Below are 14,877 nucleotides of genomic sequence, written 5' to 3'. Positions count from 1 at the left end.
TAAAGCAATGCAAATGGGAGTTTACAGACTGAGTGCATTGGACTGAATGACAATGTAACCTCAGTCTGGTAACCAAATCTGAAGCCTTGCATTTACAACATGGACAGAATTACCCTGCCTTTACCATAAAAGGCATCAGTAGGATTAAGTTTCTACAATTGCTGCACCTTAAGATTTAACAGGTTGGAATAGTGTACAATATGTAACCCTATAAAACCACAAAACACAGCACAGAAATGTCCCCTTCGGCCCTTCTAGTCTGTGCCAAACCATTTTTCTGCCTCATCCCACTCACCTTCACCCAGTCCATTGGCCTCCATACCTCCCATCAATGTACCGGTCTAAATTCTTGAATGTTAAAATCGACCCTGCATTCGTCACTTCAGCTAGCAGCTTGTTCCACACTCCCACCACTCTTTGTGTGAAGAATTTCCCCCTAAACGTTTCACTTTTCACCCATACTCCATGTCGTCTAATTTATATCTCACCTAACCGCAATGGAAAAAGCATACCTGCATTGACTCTGTCTATCTCCCTCATCAATTTTAATAGCCCTTTCAAATCGCCCTTCATTCTTCTACGCTCCAGGAAATAAAGCCCAAACCTTTCCCGGTAACTCCTTTCCTTAGGTCTGGGCAACATTCTAGTAAATCTTCTCTGCACTCTTTCAATCTTATTGGTGTCTTTCCTGTAGTTAGGTGACCAAAACTGCAAACAATACTCCAAATGTGGCCTCACCAATGTCTTATGCAACTTTACCACACATCCCAATGACTATACTCAGTACTTTGATTTATCAAGGCCAAAATGCCTACAACCTTATCTATCTGTGACACCATTTTCAGGGTATTATTAGAATTGTTTAAGGGGCGATGGGGCATAAATATTTATTGTTTTTGTTAATGCCTGAATCCATAGCATATTCTATGGTCTGCAGCTCCCAATCTATTCTGATCAGAGTACCAAAATTGATCTGTTAATATTTAAATGTTCTATTGCTGTTTTCCTCTAATTTCTGGAATATTTGTAATCTGAATTGTGGAACTTGATCAAGGAAGACAAATACAATTAATTAATGTAGACTAGAATGTCCTTCAGTCCATAGAATTCCATCGGTCTCCAAAAACATTAGAAAACCATTGGTGAGAAGTCCTCGTCTTCCATCAGCACCTCATCCATAACACAAGACTTCCAACAAGATCCATAGCATATATCAAGTCATTTTTTCTTTAGATATACAGTACCGTGACAGGCCTTTTCTGCCTACAAACCCATGCCACCCACTTGACCAACTCTGGTACGTTTTGAATGTTGGGAGGAAACCCATGTAGACATGCGGAGAACGTACAAACTTACGAACGCTGGTCTTTGGTGCTAACTGTGCCACACTTTGGTTCAGATAAGTGTCTGTTCATGACCATACATTTAAAAATAAAGAGCCTAACCAGCTCACGGCATTACAATTTCCAAATACCTTGCTATCAACTTCTTGGGGATTAATGAATGGGTCCAGAGGCAACTTTCTAGACTTGCCTAAATACAACACCAAGAAATACAACACCATTCAGAGGGAATTAGATTAAACTGGTAGTTGATGCTGACTGGGCAACATTGTCTTCAGTAATGTATAACTAGCAAAGCAGCAACATGGTTACTGCTGTATGCCACAACCCAAACTTCTTTCCACTATGACTGAAATTCATTGCCCTCCATAATGTTTGGGTCAAAGACACTTCCTTTATTTGCTCCTGTGCTCCACAGTTTTAAATTTGTAATCAAACAATTTATGTGTACTTAAAGTGCATATTCCAGATTTTATGCAAGGTTATTTGTAAACATTTTGGTTTGACCATGCAGAAATTACAGCACTTTTTATATATAGTCACCTCATTTCAGGGCACCCTAATGTTTGGGACCCTTGACTTCCCAGGTGTTTGTGAGTAGTCGGGTATTTTTAATTACTTCATTAGTGCAAGTATGAGAGAACTAGGCTTGCTTCTAAGTCGTAGTTGCCATTTTTCAATCTGGGTTCCAGAGTTGTGCCAATGAAAGTCAAAGAAGAATTTAGGAGACTGAAAAAAACAAGAATGAAACAGTAAGACATCACTCAAACCTTAATGATGTTCCAAACTATTGATTTTGGTAATCTAAGAAGAAAGAACATATTGGTGAGCTCAGTAATCCCAAAGGGACTGGTGTTCCAAGGAAAAACTCCACTTCTGATAAGAATTCTTGTCATCATCAAGAAAAATCTCTAAACATATGACTGATAGATCAGAAACTCTTCAGGAAGCAGGTGTGGATATGTCAATGTGGGTATGCAAACCACTAGTTCACCACAGAAAGGATGGCCTGTAGAATGCTGGAAAAAGGTCTTATGGATAGATGAGTTGAAGATTAACCTGTATCAGAGTGATGGCAAGAGTAAAGTGTGGAGGTTTAAAGGAACACCCCAAGATCCAAAGCATACCACCTTTGCTATGGTTTGCAAGTTGCAGTTTCACCCCTATTCCTGTTCATAGTCTTCTGTGAACAGTCATCGTTGATATATCCACACCTGCTTCCTGAAGATTGTTTCTGATCTGTCGAGCATACATTTGGGGATATTTCTTCATTATGATGTGTAACAGAGTATTTAGAGGTGGCTTGGGTGGAATTGCTAGAATAGCTTGCACACGCACATTTTAAAACACAGAATTTTGCAGAGGAGAAACAAATCAACATACAGCTTGCTTAGGAGAGCATGTGATTTTTGCAGGCAGAGACAACCGCTTTGCTCTCGGGGGGGGGGGGGGGGGGAATGAGAAGGAGTCTCAGAAATCATTTCCAGAGGGACAAGCTGGAAAACTTTGGAAGGCTGCCTGGTCAAAGGAGAAGACTGGTGGTCTGAATGGTGACCTGAAAGAAAGAGGGTCACCTGGAGCAACCAGATGATCCAAAGAACTTTTCTAATCTTAAATATACATTATACACACCTGTGCTTAGTATTGGAGGGGGGGATTAAGTGGGTTAGGTAGGTTAAGTAATAAGTTAAAGATTAATTCTGTTTTCTTGTTCAAATATAATTGAAAACTACTTTTGTTTAAATACCCCTGTGTTGTGGTGCATATCTATTGCTGCTAGTTTTTGGGGTTCTCTGGACTCTTAACAGATGGGAATTCTTGAATTGTTTGATTACGATTTAAAACTGTGGAGCACAGGAGCGAATCGAGGAAAAAAGTGTCTTGGTCCAAAATGGTATGGAGGCCACTGTATGTATTATCAATAGAATGCCCTGCAGCTACCTACTTGGAGTTCTGACACCACTTCACAAACCTTTGACTTTTGCCACGCAAATGACAACTGAGCAAGGGCATGATAATCCTGCCACGTACAAATTCTCTTCCAAGTCTCATTTTAGTACTTATCAAGTTAATGTTCTTAAAAAGCAGATTGCAGCAAATCAAGAAGTTTGCACCACCACCTTCTCAAAGGCCATTAGAGTTGGGGATACTGGAGTTGCAAGAATACCCAACCTTCAGGGGCAATAAAACACCAAAAAAAAGGGGATTGGTTGTCATTTGTTAACCGCTGCTTTGAATAACTGCAGCTGTCTGTATTACATACTCACAAGAAGGGGCTGTTAAATCTTCAAACGTGCTGCAAAATAACTGAATTCTTACCCAACTGCAGATGGTAACAAATCAAAGTGAGACCACCTTTTTAAGGTATATCTATGATATTAGATGACTATCCATTCTCAAGTGTTGCAATGAATCAGAAACTGAATACCCACCATGTTATGGTTACTTGAGACTGAAGGTGAACATGCTGGGGCAAGATAACTAACTGGATTTCCTGAGGATATTCCACCAGTTGAGCAGATGAGGCGAATAAAAAGTGTGATTAGTGTGATTGCTGGTCTGCGTAGACTTGGGCCAAGGAGCTGACTTTGTTTTTAATAGATATTTTGTTGGTGTGTGCACATTATAGTTTTTAAAGAACTGTTTAAAGAGCCCACTCTATACTCAGTTAGCAGTGATTAGAAATGTAATACAATCAGCAATGAAAACTCATAAGTGAAATCAGAAGGGTGAATTGCTGCCCCATCAATTAGCTTTGATGCATCTTCTATCAAAAGAAACCAGTAAACCTGTATTTTTTAATCTTTATTGAAACAATGAGTTGAGATTGTCTAATATTGATTATAAAGAGTTCTTAACCACCTGTATTACCACCTATCATGGTATTAGTTGAAGAACCCTGTTCCATTGACATTTCATTATTACCTTCTTTTGGCCATTTAAACTATGTTTCCCTCTGATATTGAGTACAATTACCGACTATCCATGGCATAATTTCACTTTTATCCCAGTATCTTATTACCTGAAATTTTTTCCAGATTCTTCCAGTTGGGCATACAATCTTCGTAAGGATGACTCAGAATCAGTCAAATGTATTAAAACATCATCTGAGTTTGAGTATAGGAATAAGGATACCTTACTGCAGCTGTACAGGGCCTTGGTGAGACCCCAGCTGGAGTATTGTGTGCAGTTTTGGTCACCTTATCTAAGGAAGGATGTTCTTGCAATGGAGGGAGTGCAGAGGCGATCCACCAGGCTGATACCTGGAATGGCAAGAATGACTTAGGAGGAAAGATTGCGCAAATTGGGATTGTACTCGCTGGAGTTTAGAAGATTGAGAGGGGATCTATAAAATTCTGGCAGGACTGGACAGAATGGATGCAGATGGGATGTTTCCAATGATGGGAAAATCCAGAACCCAGGGCCATGGTTTGAGGATAATAGGCAAACCATTTAGGACCGAGATGAGGAGGAATTTCTTGACCCAGAGGGTGGTGAATCTGGAATTCATTGCCACAGAGGGCAGTAGAGGCAGGTTCATTAAATATATTTAAGAGGGAATTGGATCTATTTCTTCAGTATAAGGGTATTAAAGGTTACGGAGAGAAGGCGGGGACGGGGTACTGAACTTTAAGATCAGCCATGATCTCGTTGAATGGCGGAGCAGGCTCGAAGAGTCGAATGACCTACTCCTGCTCCTATCTTCTATGTTTTTATGTAAACTAATTTTATGTTCCTCTGAGCCCACCCTAAAGCCCTTAATTTGTAAGTCAGAATGAATCACCTGGGCAAGTGGTGCTATGGCTAAAATAAATAAGGCTGGTGACAAAGGACAACCTTGTATACTTGATCTTGTTAACTTGAATGGCAGAGACACTTGTCCATTTATTACTACTTTAGCTTTAGGGTTATTATATAATCCTCTAATCCAATTTTAAAAGTTGAATCCAATTTCAAACTTTTCCAAAACCTTAAACAAAAAGTCCCTTTCTAATCTATTGCCTCTTTTGCATCTAAAGCTACAGCATCACTCTTTTTTTGCAGTAGATGAATTACACTAAGCAATCGAGCTACATTTTCTGAAGATTTTTTAAACCCTGTCTGATCCATATTAACTAATTTAGGTAACAAATTATTCATTCTATTTGCCAAAACTTTTGCTACTATTTTATAATCCACATTTAGAAGTGAGATAGATCTATAACCATATAACATTTACAGTACGGGAACAGGCCATCTCAGCCCCTCTAGTCCACACCGATTTAAGTGATCTCTTCTCATCCCACCTACCTGCTCCCTGTCCTTAACCCTCCAATCTTCTTCACATCCATGCATTTATCCAACCTCTTAAATTACAACATTGACCTTGCTGGAACCACCTCTTACGGTGGTTCTCCACTCAGCCACCACTCTGAGTGAAGAAGCCCCCTCTCATATTACTTCTTAACTTTTTCCCCATAACCCTTGAGGGTTTTAAAGGGTCAGTGAATTTTTAGGAATCACAGTAATTATTGCTAAAGAAAATGATTCTGAAAGGGTAGAAGTTTGTGAGGCCTGATCTAGTACTTGCATAAATACATGAATTAGTAAATCTTTTAATTTTTTTCATAAAATTACTTTGTAAAGAACTTATTGCTTCTCTTACTTCTTTCTTTGTAAACGGAGCATAAAGTTCAGTTTGTTCTTCTAAACTTAGCCTAAGCAATAGAAAGTGATAAATAATCATTTATTTCAACGTCATCTCCTAAAGATTCCAAATAATATAATTTCATATAGAAATTTTTAACAGATTCATTTATTTCCTGAGGTTTATATGTAATTACATTCATATCTTTTTAAATTGCATTAATTATTCTTGAAGTCTGTTCCACTTTTAATTGCCAGGCTAATACTTTATGCGATCACTCACCTAATTCATAATCTTTGCCTTGTTCTAATAATAGCTTTCTCAGTCCTATAAGTTTGTAATGTATTACAATGAAACATTTTTATTAATTAGTTGTCTATGCTTATCTTCAAAAACAGACCTTTGGAGGTCCTTTTCCAAAACTGTAATTTCTTTTTCTAATTGATCTGTTTCTCGTATATAATCCTTATAATTTTAGATAATTATAAGTGGAACTTATAATTTGACCTTGTAAATATGCCTTTAAAGCATCCCACATAATAAATTTATCATTTATCGAGTTCAAATTTTGTATCACAAAATATCAATATGCTTTTGAACAAAATCACAAAAATCTTTCTTTCTCTTTAAAAAAATAATCTCCATCTATATATCGAGTTTTCCTTGTCAGACATTTCCATAGTTATTAACAAAGGTGAATGGTCAGATAAAATCCTTGTCTTATAGTCTGCTTTATAAATCCTAGTTTGTATTTGAGTCCAAACCAGAAATAAATCAATTCTAGAATAAAATGAATCTTTCTCTCTAGGGTGAATTCTCCCTACATCCATTAAATTCAAATCACTCATCAAACCCAATGTAGCTTTAGCTGCTTTTGCTCTTATCGTTATCGAAACAAAAATTGAAATCCCTTCCTATTAAAATATTTTAATGTCCTTCTGCAAAATTTAATAAGGTGGCTGGAATAAATTTCTCATTGTCAATATTTGGAGCAGTCAAATTCAAGAATGTGCACATTTCTGAAAATATATGCCTGGACCTTAATCTTAATTTGTAAGTCGAACTGCTTTCAATCTTTTCAATCAAAATTGCCACCCCTCTTGCTTTAGAATTAAATGAAGATGACATTACACATCCCATCCAATCCCTTTTTAATTTCAAATGCTATCATTCAATTAGATGTGTTTCTTGAAGGAAAGCTACATCTACTCCCAATTTCTTAATGTACATTTTAGCCCATTAACATTAAAATGTTCAAACTTAATTACGCATCTAGATCAAGTACTTATCAATCTCTCTCCCTCACCTCATCCTGCAAGTCGCCTCCAAATCCCACAAAAATCTATATCCATACGCACGTACTCCAGCAATCCAAAAAAACACAACAAAATGTGTACAAATTCATACCTATAACAATATAGAGAAAATCCCTCCCAATAAGTGTTGTCTAATACAACACTAACTCCCTCCATTTTACGGGTTGTTGCCAAAGTCACAGACACAAACATAATCCTGCAGAAATCAACTCCTTTGGTGCATTCAATATATAAACTTTAATCGCTTAGCTAATAAAAAAATAATCAATTAATCATTTAATCATAATTAAGATAACAATTTAAAAATCAAAAGAAAAAGGGATAAAAGAAAAAAACACACATTGCCAAAATCTTTCACCTCAATTATGAAATGAAAGGAAAAAAGATCAGTTCATTGCATGAAGTCTATAGTAAGTATTAAAGAGGCTGAGCTTCAGGAAGACTCCAAGCATATTCTTTGATTTGAGAAAAATTTGTAAACAATCTTATCCTGGAACAAAAAAAAGTTGCAGGATATCACAGGACAAACTTGTAACCTTTATCGTATATAATTTTCTTAGGTGAATTAAATTCTTCTCAACAAATCTTCACTCAAATTGGGCCTATTGTGGCAGCGCACCTTCTCATGGCAAATCGGCCCCACGTGTAGCGCCATGTGGCAGGGCAGCCATGGGAAGATGGTGCCGTCAGAGGTTCTTCCTGATTCAAACCTCCCTCTCAGCACGCACCTCAGGCAGCGATTATGACATCACCACACACGTGCTAAATTCAAATAAGCAGTCTTTAATGACCCTCAACGTGGTGGTTGTGCTTTCTTCAACAGTGCAGAATGCCACACTATCTCCTTTCCATAGCAAAGAACCCTGTTGTTCCTTCGCTCCTTTCACAGCAAGACTTAGGACTTTCTCCCTGTCTTGATAAAGCGGAAACTTTATTAATATAGAATGTGATTTTTGATGAAGGATAAGCTTGGCTCTCGGAGCCCTATGGGCTTTTTTTCAATTTCAATCTTATTCTCAAAATTATCTTCTCTCAATATTTTAGGAATCCAATCTTGAAAGAAGCAAATCACATTGGGACCTTCTTTTCCTTCTGACAGACCTATTATTTTAATGTTATTTCTTCTAAAATTCTTCAAAATATCCACTTTATCAGAAAACTTTTAATTTACCGTAATTAAACCAGTCATATTTTCCACATTAGACACCCTGTGTTAAACATGCTGTACATCATCCTGTACTCTAGTGATTGTTTCTTCCATTTCCTCTAATTTCTTCTTCATTTTATTTACAACATCCAATATTTTATCATTTTCTTCTTTCATCCCTTTAATTTCAGCCTCAACACCATTTAATCCTCCTCTAATTTTCCCCTTCATTGCTTTAATCTGCTGCATTATCATTACAGATAACTCCTCTGTGGCTAAAATTTAATTTCTTCCATTACCTCTTCCTGTATCCCTTCTTCCTCATCTTCAGCTGATGAACCTCCTCTTGAGCCCGATTCTTCCTCCTCTAGTGCCGAAGCTGAGGTCCCCAACTTTTTTATGAAGGGTCGCTGCCCTCCTAGTAATGCTTTGGGGCCCGTCGTGCCGCGCATGTTCAAGAAATTGCGCATACTTACAGGTTCCTCACCGACGCCATCTCTCCACGTGAGTGGCTGAGAGGTGCCAGCAGGAGTCCCCTCCATCAAGTCGGGAGCAGAACGGAGTCCAGCGCCCTGTTTCATCGTCAAGGTAGGCCTCAATTCTTTTTTCTTCCCATCAGGTTCTAGAGGTCATTGATATTTTTTTCTTTTTTTTGGAGGCATCATAAAAAGGTTTAAATACATTTTTAAAATGTTTTAAAATTTAAAACTGCTTATTCAGATTATTTGTCTTTCTCAACTCTGAAGGATCTCTCATCCAAAATGTGAACTGTCCCTCTTTCCACAGATGCTGCCTGACCCCCTCTAGTTTAAAAAAAAATTCTTGTCATATATTATAATTGTACAAGTCCAGCCTGTTGGACAGGTCTCATCCACCTTACCATTAACAAAAGGTTTAATGTACCAGTAGCCACTGCCATCACTCCACCTGATCTCTTTGTTGGTTCTGATGAGACGGGAAACATTGACAGCTTCTTTCATTGCCTGACTTTCTGAGAATTGCCCAATGTTTTCTGTTTTTACTTAAGATTTTCAACATGTTCTTATTTTCAGACAGAAGTGAGAGCTATGTTACGGAGGTTTTTCTATCCCCTGAAGCTCCATGTACAGTTAGAGTTGTTTGATAATTTTTTTTGCCATCCCCATAGATTAGAGTGAAGAAATGCAAGCAGTCCTAGATCATATTAAGTTGGATAAATCTCCAGAGCAGGTGAATGCCAGAGCATTGTTCGAAGGGAGGAAAGAAAGTGTTGGAATACGTTTTTAACCATAATTGAAGACAGAAAAGTTCTGGGAAATGGTGATGTAGTGCTATTATTTCTAAAAGGCTGCAAGGATAATCCAGGTACCAACAGACCTAATATCAATGGTAGGAAAGCTGTTGGAAAGGATTCTAAATCAGAATCAGGATTTATTGTTATGAATAAGACATGAAATTCAGTGTTTTGTGGCAGCGTCACAGAGCAAACATTCATATAACCATCTTACAACATAACTATATAAAATAAAATAATGATAACCGTAGATCATCCAGGAATCTGATGGCAGCGGGGAAGAAGCCACTGAGGGCTTGTCTTCAGGCTCCTGTACCTTTTCCCCAGTGGTAGCAGAGTGAAGAGGGCATGGCCTGGGTGGTGCAGGTCTTTGAGGATAGAGGCTGCTTTTTTAAGACACTGTTCTTTTTGAGATCATCCAGAGCTGAGTAGAGAGCCAACGATATTGCATCTGCTGTGGAGCGAAAGTGACTATGGACAAATTGCAGCGGGTCCGGATCTTTACTTAGGTACGTGTTAATTCTGGCCATGACCAATCTCTCAAAGCATTTCATCACAGTAGATGTTAGTGCTACTGGGCGGTAGTCGTTGAGGCAGCTCACACTACTCATCTTGGTTCCCAGGATGATTGATGCCCTTTTGAAGCAGGTGGGAACCTCTGACTGCAGCAATGAGAATTTGAAAATGTCTGAACACTCCGACTAGTTGGTTGGTGCAGATTTTCAGTACCCTGCCAGGTACGCCATCAGGGCCTGACACCTTTAGAAGGTTCACCCTCTTAAATGATGTTTTGACATCTCCCCCAGAGACAGATATCACAGGGTCCTCAGCCTTTTCAAGGATTCTAGTAGGCACTGTTTGGTTCTTCTCAAAGCAGGCATAGAAGGTGTTCAGCTCATTGGGTAGTGAAACTTCACAGCCATCTAAAGTGTTCATCTTTGATTTGTAGGCTGTAATGGCCTGCACTCCCTGCCATAGCTTGTGTAGTGTCTGTCTCTAGCTTCCTCCAGAATTGCCACTTTGCTTCGGAGATGGCCTTCTGCAGGTCGTACCTGGACTTCTTGTAAAGATCTCGATCCCTGGCCTTAAGCACCCTTGCTCTCGCCCTCAGCAGGCTGTGGGTTCTCTGATTCATCCAGGGCTTTTGGTTGGGGACACACTCATCTGTGCAGGTCTTGATGAAGTCAGTGACACCTGTTGCATATTCATTCAAGTCTATGCATAAATTCTTGATTATGTTCCAGTCCACCAATTCACAGCAGTCTTGCAGATGCTCCTCCAGCTCCCTCGACCACACCTTCGCTGTCTTCACCACTGATGCTGTGGTCTTCAGTCTCTGTTTGTATGTCAGGAGATTAGACTTGCTGAAGTGCGGTCGTGGTATGGCTTGGTATGCATTTTTCATGGTGGTGTAGCCATGGTTGAATGTGTTGGTTCCCCTGGTCTCTCATGTGACATGTTGGTGGTAGTTTGTTTTCTTCAGGTTGGCCTGATTTAAGTCTCCCACAATGATTGGGAAGGCATCTGAATGTGCAGATGCTTATCACAATGCTCAGTCCCTCCAGTGCCTGATTTTTCCATCGGTGTTCGATCAGCGTGATGGAGGGTGCAGGGCTTGGGCTGCAGCACCGTGTCTGGCATGTCCACATAAAGCACATCATGCAGAACTCCCTGGTGACTCTCTGACGTTGAAGTCTAGCTTGGAGTTCATCAAGATTGTTCTCCAAGGTTTGTATATTGGCCAGGAGGATGGTAGGGAGTGGAAGGCTCAGGTTCCGGCGTCTCAGCTTGACCTGTAGCCCCACCCTCTGCGTCCACGTGGTCAGGTCTTCTTTACCTGTTGATATAATCTTTCAACATTTGGATAGCCATGAAGAAATTAAGGAGAGCCAACGTGATTTGTACATAGAAAATAGTCTCAGAAGCTTGGCAGAACTTCTTTGAAGAGGTCACAAAGGTAGTAAATGAAGGCAAGTCAGTTTATTTATATGCATTTTAGTAAAGCTATTGTGCTTTAAAATGCATTTAGTAAAGATAAGGTCCCCCGTTATCGATTGGTATGAAATGTTAGGGCACACGGGATTAGGAGATTAACTAGATTTTTTTAAAAATTGGCTTCATGGAAGGAGTCAGGGAGTTGGTTGTAGAGAGCAGTTTTTCAGACTGGATAACCATGACTAGTATATCAGGGTTCAGTGCTAGGACCATTGCTTTTTGTAAGATACGTAAATGATTTGGACAAATATGTTTTGGCAAGGTAAGTTTGGTGATGACACAAAAATATGCTACAGAGAATACTGAAGAAGTTTATCTAGGTTTGCAACGGGATCTAGATCAGACGGGGAACCTAAATGGGCAAAGGAATGGCGGATGCTTTTCAAGTCATAAGTGGGGAGCAACGTTTGGTTAAATCGAACCCAGAAAGGAAGTGGCTCTGTTAACTGCAGTGACCAAAATAATGTTATGGAGCAGAGGGTCTTAGAGGGTGCAGGTTCATGGCTCTTTAAAGATGGCAGCACAGGTTGCTCAAGTAGTGAAGAGAATGGGACACTTGCCTTCATTGGTCAGGGCGTTGAATACTAAGGTTGGGATGTCATGTTGAAGTACAAGACTGGTGAGGTAACACTCGAAGTGTGTGCAATTTTGGTCACAGAGCTACCCAAAGTTTATAAAGTTGGAAAGATACAGAAAAGGTTAATGAAGTTGTTGCCAGAATTAGGGAAGTTGAATATATTTTAGTGAAGCTGATTAAAGGATAAACATTAGACCAGCTCTTCAACACAAGTGCCATTGGTTAAATTATATTGCCAGATAGTTAGGCCTCTGAGAGTGTAGCATTTTTTAAAAACTCTGCAATGGCAAGACAGCCATCAATCATGAGCTCATGTACTAGTTGAGCAGCCCTCTATTTTAAAATGTTAAATTCTCAGTCCACAAGAGTGAACTACTAGTCACTGGTCAGTTTAACTAATCTACAGGAAATTATTGAGGGTCGGGGATCTGTTGTGACGGAGGGACTAAAGGAAATAATTGTAAGTCAAGAAGTTGTATTAGTTAAATTGCAGGGATTAAAGGTGGATAAATCCCCGGGGCCGGATAGTCTGTATCCGAGAGTGCTGAAGGAAGTAGCCCAGGAAATAGTTGATGCGTTGGTGATAATGTTTCAAACCTCTTTGGATACTGGATTAGTTCCTGAGGATTGGAGGGTGGCCAACATAACCCCACTCTTTAAGAAGGGAGGGAGAGAGAAATCGGGAAACTACAGTCCAGTTAGCCTGACATCGGTAGTAGGGAAGGAGCTAGAATCGGTTATTAAAGATGCAGTATATTTGGAAAGTAATGGTATTATCGCACAGAGTCAGCATGGTTTTGAGAAGGGGAAATCGTGTCTGACGAATCTAATAGAGTTTTTTGAGGATGTAATCAGTAGAATGGATAGGGTAGAACCAGTGGATGTGGTATATCTGGTCTTTAGTAAGGCGTTTTATAAGGTTCCGCACAAAAGACGAGCGTACAAACTTAAAAAGCACGGTATAGGAGGTATGGTATTAAGGTGGATAGAGAATTGGTTGAGGGACAGGAAGCAAAGAGTAGGAATAAATGGGTTATTTTCAGAATGCCAGCTAATGACTAGTGGGGTTCTGCAGGTACTAGTGGGGCCGCAGTTGTTTACGATATATATCAACGACTTAGATGTGGGAATAGATAGCAATATCTCAAAATTTGCAGACAATACGAAGTTGGATGGCAGGGTTAGCTGTGTGGAGGATGCTCGGAGAGTTCAGGGTGATTTGGACAAGTTAGGCAAGTGGGCCAGGACATGGCAGATGCAGTATAATGTGGATAAATATGAGGTTATCCACTTTGGAGGTAAGAACAGAAAAGGGGACTATTATCTAAATGGTATCTGTTTAGGAAAAGGGGAGATGCAGTGAGGCTTGGGTGTTGCTGTGCATCAGTCATTGAAAGTGGGCGTGCAGGTGCAGCAGGCAGTGAGAAGGGCGAATGGTATGTTGGCATTCATAGCGAGAGGATTTGAGTACAGGAGTAGGGAGATCCTGCTGCAGCTGTACAGGGCCTTGGTGAGACCACACCTGGAGTACTGCGTGCAGTTTTGGTCACCTTATCTGAGGAAGGACATCCTCGCCATGGAGGGGGTGCAGAGAAGGTTCACTAGGCTGATACCGGAGATGGAGGGACTCGCATATGAAGAAAGGTTGGATAGACTAGCCTTGTATTCTCTGGAATTTAGAAGATTGAGGGGGGATCTTATAAAATTCTTAAGGGTTTAGACAGACTAGATACAGGAAAGTTGTTTCCAATGCTGGGAAAAACCAGAACCAGGGGCCATAGTTTAAGGATAAGGGGGAAGTTTTTTAGGACTGAGATGAGGAAAAATTTCTTCTCTCAGAGAGTGGTAAATGTGTGGAATTCTTCACCACAGGAAGTAGTTGAGGCCAGCTCCCTGTCAATATTTAAGTGTAGCTTAGATTTTGGCCTTGCGGCCAAGGGGATTAGGGGGTATGGGGAAAAGGCAGGAACTGGGTACTGATCAGCCATGATCATAATGAATGGCCATGTAGGCTTGAAGGGCCAAATGGCCTACTCCTACCCCTATTTTCTATGTTTCATCCCACTCGGATTTCTTGATCTTTGACTCCCTACTCTAGACCCAAGTACATGCTCAAGGAACAGCATCTGATCTGTCGAGGGAAGTTGAAACTCCCGAGATGCAACATTGAATTCAACAATTTCTAATTACCCTTTCCTGCTAGAGTCAAATGTGTTGAAAGGCTGATAATGAAACACTAAGTCTCTCTCTATAGAAAGTTCCTGATCTGTTAAATATTTTCAGCAATTTCTTTGAGTTTCAACAGGTGCTCCATTTGATAAACTGCAATTTGTCATTATTCCTCTCAACTTTGTTCATCCTCCTTTATATGCAGTCCTCCACGTAGGTCGACAATAATTAATGAGCATTAATTTCTACCTGATAGATTGCACCAAGAGTAATTGTGTTGTCTCTGCCATCTTCGTTTCCACCCTAATGGGGACATTCTTTTTCTCTCCTCCACATCTGCAACTTAATAGACTTTTCCAATTTTGAAGGGTCATAGACCTGAAACACGAATTCTGTTTTACTCTCTGTGGCCTGCTTCCTGAGATGCTGA

Source organism: Narcine bancroftii, chromosome 7, assembly GCF_036971445.1.
Source record: "Narcine bancroftii isolate sNarBan1 chromosome 7, sNarBan1.hap1, whole genome shotgun sequence".
Classification (NCBI taxonomy): Eukaryota; Metazoa; Chordata; class Chondrichthyes; order Torpediniformes; family Narcinidae; genus Narcine; species Narcine bancroftii.
Note: the sequence above shows the minus strand (reverse complement) of the source record.